Below are 8,350 nucleotides of genomic sequence, written 5' to 3'. Positions count from 1 at the left end.
AGACAAATAGGAAGAGGCAAGGTATCTGAGAGTGTGATAGGTGGGTTGAGGTGGGTGTAATGGTGTTAGGTCAGAGAGCAGGGTGGAGTGGATCGGCGAGAAGGAAGATGGACAGATAGGAAAGTTCATGAGAGTGGTGCCAACATGAAACGATCGAACTGGGATAAAGTGGTGGAGTTGAAATGAGAAATATATTGATGTCCACATTGATGCCGTGTGGTTGAATGGCCACAATGTGAAATATGAAGCCTTCTTTCTCCTGGCGTCGCGTGGTAAAAGTATAGCGATGGTGGATGCCCAGGACCTGCATGTACATGGCTGAGTGGGAGGGAGAGTTAAAGTGGTCGGCCACAGGCAGTGATGTCGCTTGGTATGGGTGTCCCCGAGATGTTCTCTGAAGCACTGTCTAATTAGGCATCCTGTCTGTCTAATGTAAAGGAGACTTCATTGGGAGCACGGCTAGAGTAAATGTCATGTGTGGATTTGCAAGTAAAACTCTGGTGGACGTGGAAGAATCATTTGAGTATTTGGACAGAGTTAAAGCGAAGGTGTGGGTGGATTTTAAAAATCCTATGATGGAATCGGAAGGTGCCTGGAGGAGAGGGTCATTTGCTGGGTGTCATGGAGCTGGCAAGGGAGTCACGGAGGGAATTACCTTCACAGAAAACGGCTAGTGGTGGGGAACGAAATACATGTCTGCCGGTGAAGTCCGTTTGCACGTGCTGGAAATGGTGGAGGATGATATGATGTCAACGGAGTTTGGTGGGGTGGAAGGTAATGACCAGGGGGATTCTACCTTTGTCATAGTTGGAGGGTGGGTCTTGAGTGCGGAGTTGCTGGAAGTGGATGAGATGCTCTCGAAGACAGCATTGGCCTCATTGGTGTAGAAATTGCCTCACCACTGACTCAATTTCGCCTTGACAATTGTCTAAGTCTGAATGAGTCACGTCATGACCGTGGTGAGATACTTCCCCAAGTATGCATACTTGTACCTTATTAACATTATACGTTTCTTCGAAGTCTCTGCTCTTCTGCAGCTCAAACTCTCTTCCATTACTTTTGTCTAAACTATCCTAATGCACTTCCATCCATCGTCTCATATTCCCACTTTACTCTGGTCTCACGCCGTCTGTCTCTATGCATGCCTGTTTTTGATGGCTGTAGAGTGTTTTATTGTGACTTATCTGAATGACGTTTTTAGCACCATCTATTTCAGAACCGTGTGCTGCTGCCTTCGCAGCTTTAACTTTCCACACGAGCTCCCACATGGTGGAACGGATAAAGTTGCCGACTGTTCACCCAATGATGCAATCATGCGGTCTTCGAACAAATCTGATGCCCGTGGGAGAATTCACAACAGGGGTTGTTCATCCATCACGGCTCAGCTAATTATCAAAGTTTTCGTCAGTTTTTTCAAAACTTTTCACTGTCTCCGCTCTATCTATTGTTGTAATGTCCTACAGCCCACTCAAGAACAATAAGAGGTGGTCACTAAATGCCAACCCAGTCAGCGAATCCGACACCCAAGATTTTTTTTAAATAATGCTGTCTCAGATTATTCCTCGAATTCCAACTTTTGATCATGCTTGATTTTAACTCTTTTTTGTCTATCGCCCGAAATTTCATGAATCAAAGCCATAAAGCATGAAATCTCTTCATTAAGGAGATCTCATAATGTCGTTCGGAAAGGAGTTACTCACCAAGTGATGAAGAAAAAGTACGTGTTCAAATCAACGGCAGTAACATTGTATCAATACTGCATCGTGCCTTTCATATAATGGAAATTCAAAGGCTTTCCTCTGACTGGAGTTTAAGCACATCTTGATTGCAGTCGTATAAAGAGATATTGCGAAGCTGACAAAGTGTTATATCAAACAAATGATCAAACGAGTAGTTTTCAAGTAGTATTTTACACCACAAATCTCAGTTTGCATCAAAAACCTCGGTTGATGGAGTTTGTTCTGCGAGAGGTCACCATTGTTATGTCAGTATAAAAACACCACTTTCACTCATGGCTCTGCAGCTCATTGATTAGAGCTCTAACCTTGTTTACCAGTGGCCATGAGCTCGAGTTCCACTGGGACTTTGTTGTGTTTTCGCTCATATAGTGCAGCAAACATCCGACCGTGCTTTCTCACTGTTCAGAATGCTTTCTGATGAAAAAAAAACGTGAAGCCATTTTCTCCAAGGCTCATCTGTTTGAGTTTGCAGTTCCACTTCGACGAAAACGAGAATAACACTCAGCTGACGCGAAGAATGCTCGAGTTTGGCAGGAAGAACAACGTGAGACTGTAGAATCCGTAGAGCAACGTGGAAACAGTGGCGAGGGAAACGTACGGGTAAGCGGATTAATGACTCTGTTCCTTATGTAGCGACTAAACAACTACGATATAAACAGGTAGGAGGCTGCAAGATCGCAGGAAGCCACGCTGCCTCAGGAGGTTTACTTTCAGCATGTATCAATTCTTCATGTCTGGGCCTGTCCTTGAATAGCAGCCTACGGTCTGATTACCCCTTTGCTTACGTAAACAGGCTCTGGTTTTAAAGTCTAAAGTGAAGCAAGAAGAAGCCAAATGGTGAAATTCCTCATGAAGTCGGTCTCTCCTGAGGCCTTTGTCACTCTCGTCAGATGTGTCTATATATTTACCTTTATAGGTGAAAATGAGATTCAGTTCTCTTTCGGGTCATGAACAAATCAAACCGAATCTGACTTCACTCCCATATGTTGTTTAATTTGAGGCGAATGGTTTGCAGGGAAAGTCTCATTGAGATGAGCATCTGCTTCCACCCCTTCCTCTGGCTGCTCTTTCCATACACTACCGCACTCTGTGTGAAAAGGTTGCCCCTTAGGCCTCTTTTATATCCGACCCCTCGCACCCTCAACCTAAGCCCTCTAGTTCTGGACTCCCCCACCCCAGGGAAAAGACTTTGCCTGTTTACCCTATGCATGCCACTCATAATTTTCAGAGAAGGGAGAAAAGTGAGGAATAACAGTCACTTACCCGTGAGGGATTGATCCATTGTGTGACAACCAATCACCTGTGACTGATATAGCTCCATCCCCTTACTCTGGTAATGGCATTATACACCATTAGAGTGGGTTTGCCTGTGTTTAACTTGACACAGCATTCTTTCTGAAGACGGACTTTACTGGGATATAAAGACCTGGCAAAACACGTGGAGGGATATGCCTGGAATCAGAAGACGTCAGGAAGAATGAACAGCGTTTCCTTGGAAATAAAAATATTGCAAAGGAATCCACTGAGATCCTGTGGGATAAAGCCATGAGAAAAGACAAGGGGAGGTGGAGCAGACAAATAGATCACGTGGCCTGAAATCAGGAATAAGTGATTTGCGTCCATGTGGAAGTTTTCCAGATGATGTGAATTTGGTGAGAGGAAACAGGAAGAAAACAGGAAGTAAACAGGAAGAAAATTTTCTCATACAGATGGCTCTACAACTTGAGTTTAGTACTTCGAAACCTGTGATGAATGATAAAGAAAGGTTTGGAGCACGGCTTGTTTTTTTTCATTATAATGTTTTTGCAATTGGGAATTATTTCTTTTTTCAGAGAAAAGTAATTTCAGGCGCGTACAGACACACAAGGAATGAATTTAACGGGGTCAGAGGGACTGCTCTGTCAGGGTGGGATTGTTTTAACTGCACACTCTCTAATTGGTTAACGATAATTGGAAAGAAATTGTATAACACACGCAACTGAATACGACTAAGTGTGAAGATTATTATGAACGGTTTAGCAACTCGATCTAAATGAACTTCTATAAATTTTAAAAGAACTGAGCTGTTTGTATTAGCTCAGCATTAAAGGGAAGCTGGTTAGCTCAGTCTGCTGCATAACTGTTTTACGATACAAAGTGTTCCCAATATTGTGGGATTAATTCTCTCAACGTCTCTGTTTACCATTACGATCCTGATATCCCCACTCACCTAATCTATTAGACGATGGCGAGAATCAAAGGGAAATTATACCATAGTGAGTTGGAACTGACCTGTTAAGAAACGCACCATTTTTTTCATCTGTTGTTTTGGAAATTTGGCTGCAATCACAGAGGAGGTATTGAGCGAATTTGCTGCTCACATATCTCACCCAAAAATATCCAGTGACAAGACTCGAAACATATTCCTGTTTGAATTCTCTAAGCTTCACAGCAGTAATTTTTTAAAAAATATCATTTCGATTCGAGTTTTTCCAACAACATTGAAAATGTCCAATGAGATAAATATCATTCTTTTTGTATTCTTTTAATAACCTGTATGAGTTTACAGCAATTGCAATAACATGAAACGATATAAGCGTCCTTTCCACAATTTAACACAGTGTACGATGAGCGTTTTGAGAAATCGAATCCATCTCAAACGTCACCCCTGTATCTCTACTGAGAGTTGGATATTCTGCTGGGGAATATTTATTTGTGGTCGTAAGTAACGGAGGCATTTCCCAAGGACAGAGCACTCCACAAATCAGAAGTTAGATCTTTAGAGTGAATGATGCTTTATTCAAAGTTGTAATGCAACATATATGTGTGTGTGTGTGTGTGTGTGTGTGTGTGTGTGTGTGTGTGTGTGTGTGTGTGTGTGTGTGTGTGTGTGTGTGTGTGTAAGAATTCAGAATGTTGGGAATTGATGGTCAGCCAAATGAATGTTCTTCCCGTAGAATGTGGGATGCAAGAGTCACTAGTAATGTCCCAGGTATCTGCATCTTTGTGAAGTGCACCCAACTCTAGTTTCTTGGTAAGTGTCTAAGGAAACTGAAGCTGGACGTTGGATCATTCGGGAGACTGAGGAGATAATTGAGAGGAGTTTTCGGCCGGCCATAACACCTCTGGTACAAGAAAAAGATCGATGGGTTTCGGTCAGTAAACGATGAGGGAATTTGCAGACAGTGCATGCATTCACTGTGGTATTGCTCCTCGGTTACGAGCATAGCATACCGTTATTGATACATTTGAGAGGGAATGACTTAGGAGGGGTAAAACATGGGGTACAGGTCTTTGGCACAGTGTTTGTTACTTTTGCTCAAAAGGGATGGGGAGACAGGAAGAGAGCATCATTTTTGGAGACTTCATAGTGAGAGAAACAGATTGCAGATTCAATGGGTGGGGACATACTTATGCTTGGTATGTTGCCTCCCAGCTCCCAGGGTTAGTAATGTCTCGCATCGTGTTTGTGTGATTCTTAAGGGAGAGGGGAAGTAGTCCCAAGTCATGGTCCACATAGGCAACAACAACATTGTTAAGAAAAGGCATATGGGCAATGGGAACATGAATTGCACCTCACGTTTACAGGAGGCTTTGAATAGTGAGGACATAAATAGGTTTTCAGATTTGCAAGAGTGTACTGGCAAGGATGAAGATGGTTCGAAGGGTGTTTACTTCATCGCCAGGAACATCTGGAATAAGGTAGATGAACTTAGAGCATGGGTTGTTAATTGGGAGTTCGACGTTGTGGCCATTTCAGAGACATGAATGGAGCAATGAAAGGACTGGGAATTCCTAGTGCCGCAGTTTCAATTTTTCAGTAAGAACAAGGAAGTTGGTTAAGGATGGCGAGGTGTGGCATGATTAGCCAAGGACAGTATTACGGGAGCGGAATCTACTGAGCTAGAAAGTTCTGATATTCGACTCAGGAAAGGAGAGATCACTGTGAATGGAGTTTTCAATGTTATGGGGAATGTTATGGGGAAGTTTAACTTTACCTATAATGTTTGGAAAGTTTATAGTTTGCGTAAATCTGATCAGTCAGTTTTTGTCCTATGTGTGCAGGAGAGTTTCCTGACATTGCATATAGTCAGGCCAACAAGAAGCAAAGCCACATTGGAATTGGTACATGGCAATGAACCAAGCCATCTGTTTGACGTGGAGGGAAATGAGCACGTTGGTGATAGGAATAGGTGGTACCTATTAATCTGTGTCACAACTGAAAAAAGGCAATGCTGCCGAGGAGAATATTGTGAAACAACCTATTAGAATACACGAAATTAATGTTCGTAAGGAGTTTGTGTTGGCAATTCCTGAAAGTGTGAAAAAAGGTCTGACGGTTGGGCTTGATGGGATGTATCCTTGCATTCTCTGAGAATCGTGGGTGGAGACTTCTAACTGTGAACTTTGTGTCATTGGTGTCTATATGATTAGTGCAAGAAGACTCAAAATTAGTGAATATTGACCCCTTCTCCAAGAAGAGGAGGAGAGAAAACATTGATAATTGCACAACAATGAGTCTTAGTTTCGTTGTAGATAAAGTTTTGGAAAAAGTTATGAGAGATAGGATTGATGATCATCTAATAAGGAAAAAGTTGTTTTGGTATAGTCAATTCGATTTTGTGAAGAGTAGTTTGGGCTTCACGAACCTGATTGAGCTCTTTGAGAATTTGAGCTATTAGATGGATGAGGGTGAAGCGATTAAAATGGTGGATATAGTTTTCAGTAAGGCATTGATAATATTCCCCACGGTAGGCTATTGCATAAAATACATAGGCATATGATTGAAGGTTTTTTTTTAATTGGTTTGGATCAGAAAGTGGCTAACCGAAAGAAGACAGAATGGGTACTTGATGGCAAATGTTCATCCTGGATTTCAGAAACTAGTGGTATAGCAGAAGGTTTTTGTTTCGGTCCACTGCTGTTTATCATTTTTATAAATAACCTGGATTAGGGCATGAAATGATGGGTCAGTAAATTTTCAGATGACACGAAGCTCAATGGAGTTATCAACAGTGCCGAATGTTTCTGCAGGTTGCAGTGGGACATGAACGACCTGCAAAGCTTGAACTCAGAGGTGTCAAATGGAAATTAATGTGGGAAAATGTGAGGTCATTCACTTTGGAAGGAGCAACAAGAAGAAAGAGTTCTGGGCTCAAAGTAATATTCTTGCAAGTTAAGATGAGCAGAGAGACTCGGTGCTACTGTGCAAAAAAATCTGAAAGTTACCACCCGCGTTGACAGGTTTGTTTGGAAGGAGCATAGAATGTTTGATTTATTGGGATAGGGATTGAGTTTCAGAGCCATGAGGTCATGTTGCACTCCAGAAATTCTCTGGTGGCAGCAATTGTGGAATTGCATACAGTTCTGGTCGCCACAGCATCGGACAGATGTGCAATCATTGGCAAGGGTGCAGAGGAGATTAACTGCGATGCTGTCTTTTTTGGAGGGAAAGTCTTACGAGGAAAGACTGAGGGACCTCGGGCTGTTTATGACAGAGAGAAGAAGTTTGAGAGATGATTTAATAGAGACATACAAGATGATCAGATGGTTTCTTAAGGTGGACAGTGTAGGACCTTTTTACAAATGGTGATGGTCGGCACAAGGCCACACAGCTTTAAATAGAGGCTGATAGATGCCGAGGTATGTTCTATTCTCAGTGAGTAGAAAAGGTGCAGAACGCCTAGCATTCAACAGTCGGAGATGCACCAACTTTCAGGGCTTTTAAATGATCAGGGGATGATCTTTTGAGTCAAAATGATAAAATGTCGTTAAGCTGGACTTCTGATTAGGATCGCGTTGGGTGCAACATCAAGGGCCAAAGAGCCTTTATTGCACAATAATATTCGGTCGTCGAGCTGTTCTCAGCCTGATGTTGCAATCATCCTGGCCAATATCAGTGAAATGAACGCCTGGCGTGGATCATCCTCTCAACATCGGCAGTTCAGACACATCTAGTCTGCTGTAGAAGCACGGCAACCTGATCAATTGCTCCAATGGAGCTGACATCATAGACTCCTGTTCTTGCCACTGAGGCCGGAAATCCAATTACTCAATTTTTTGCTGTGTATCTGAATTGAAACCCTCCTCGGAGGTGGTTGTATTGATTATGGTTCATCCATTATGTCGCATCAGGTTCAGTAAAAGGACAGAGAAAAACGTGTTTAAAAAAAGATGCTATTGAAAGTAATTCTGGATTAGTAGTGCTGGAAGAGCACAGCAGTTCAGGCAGCATCCAAGGAGCAGCGAAATCGACATTTCGGGCAAAAGCGCTTCATCAGGAATAAAGGCAGAGAGTCTGAAGTGTGGAGAGATAAGCGAGAGGACGGTGGGGCGGGGGAGAAAGTAGCATAGAACATAGAACATAGAAGGATACAGCGCAGTACAGGCCCTTCTGCCCTCGATGTTGCGCCGACCGAATCCTACCTAACCTATACTAGCCCAATAACTTCCAAATGCCTATCCAATGCTCGCTTAAATGGCCATAAAGAAGGAGAGTTCACCACTGATACGGGCAGGGCATTCCATGAACTCACAACCCGCTGTGTGAAGAATCTACCCCTAACATCTGTCCTATACCTACCACCCCTTAATTTAAAGCTATGTCCCCTAGTAACACCTGACTCCATTAG

Source organism: Hemiscyllium ocellatum, unplaced genomic scaffold (genome assembly GCF_020745735.1).
Source record: "Hemiscyllium ocellatum isolate sHemOce1 unplaced genomic scaffold, sHemOce1.pat.X.cur. scaffold_251_pat_ctg1, whole genome shotgun sequence".
Lineage (NCBI taxonomy): Eukaryota > Metazoa > Chordata > Chondrichthyes > Orectolobiformes > Hemiscylliidae > Hemiscyllium > Hemiscyllium ocellatum.
Note: the sequence above shows the minus strand (reverse complement) of the source record.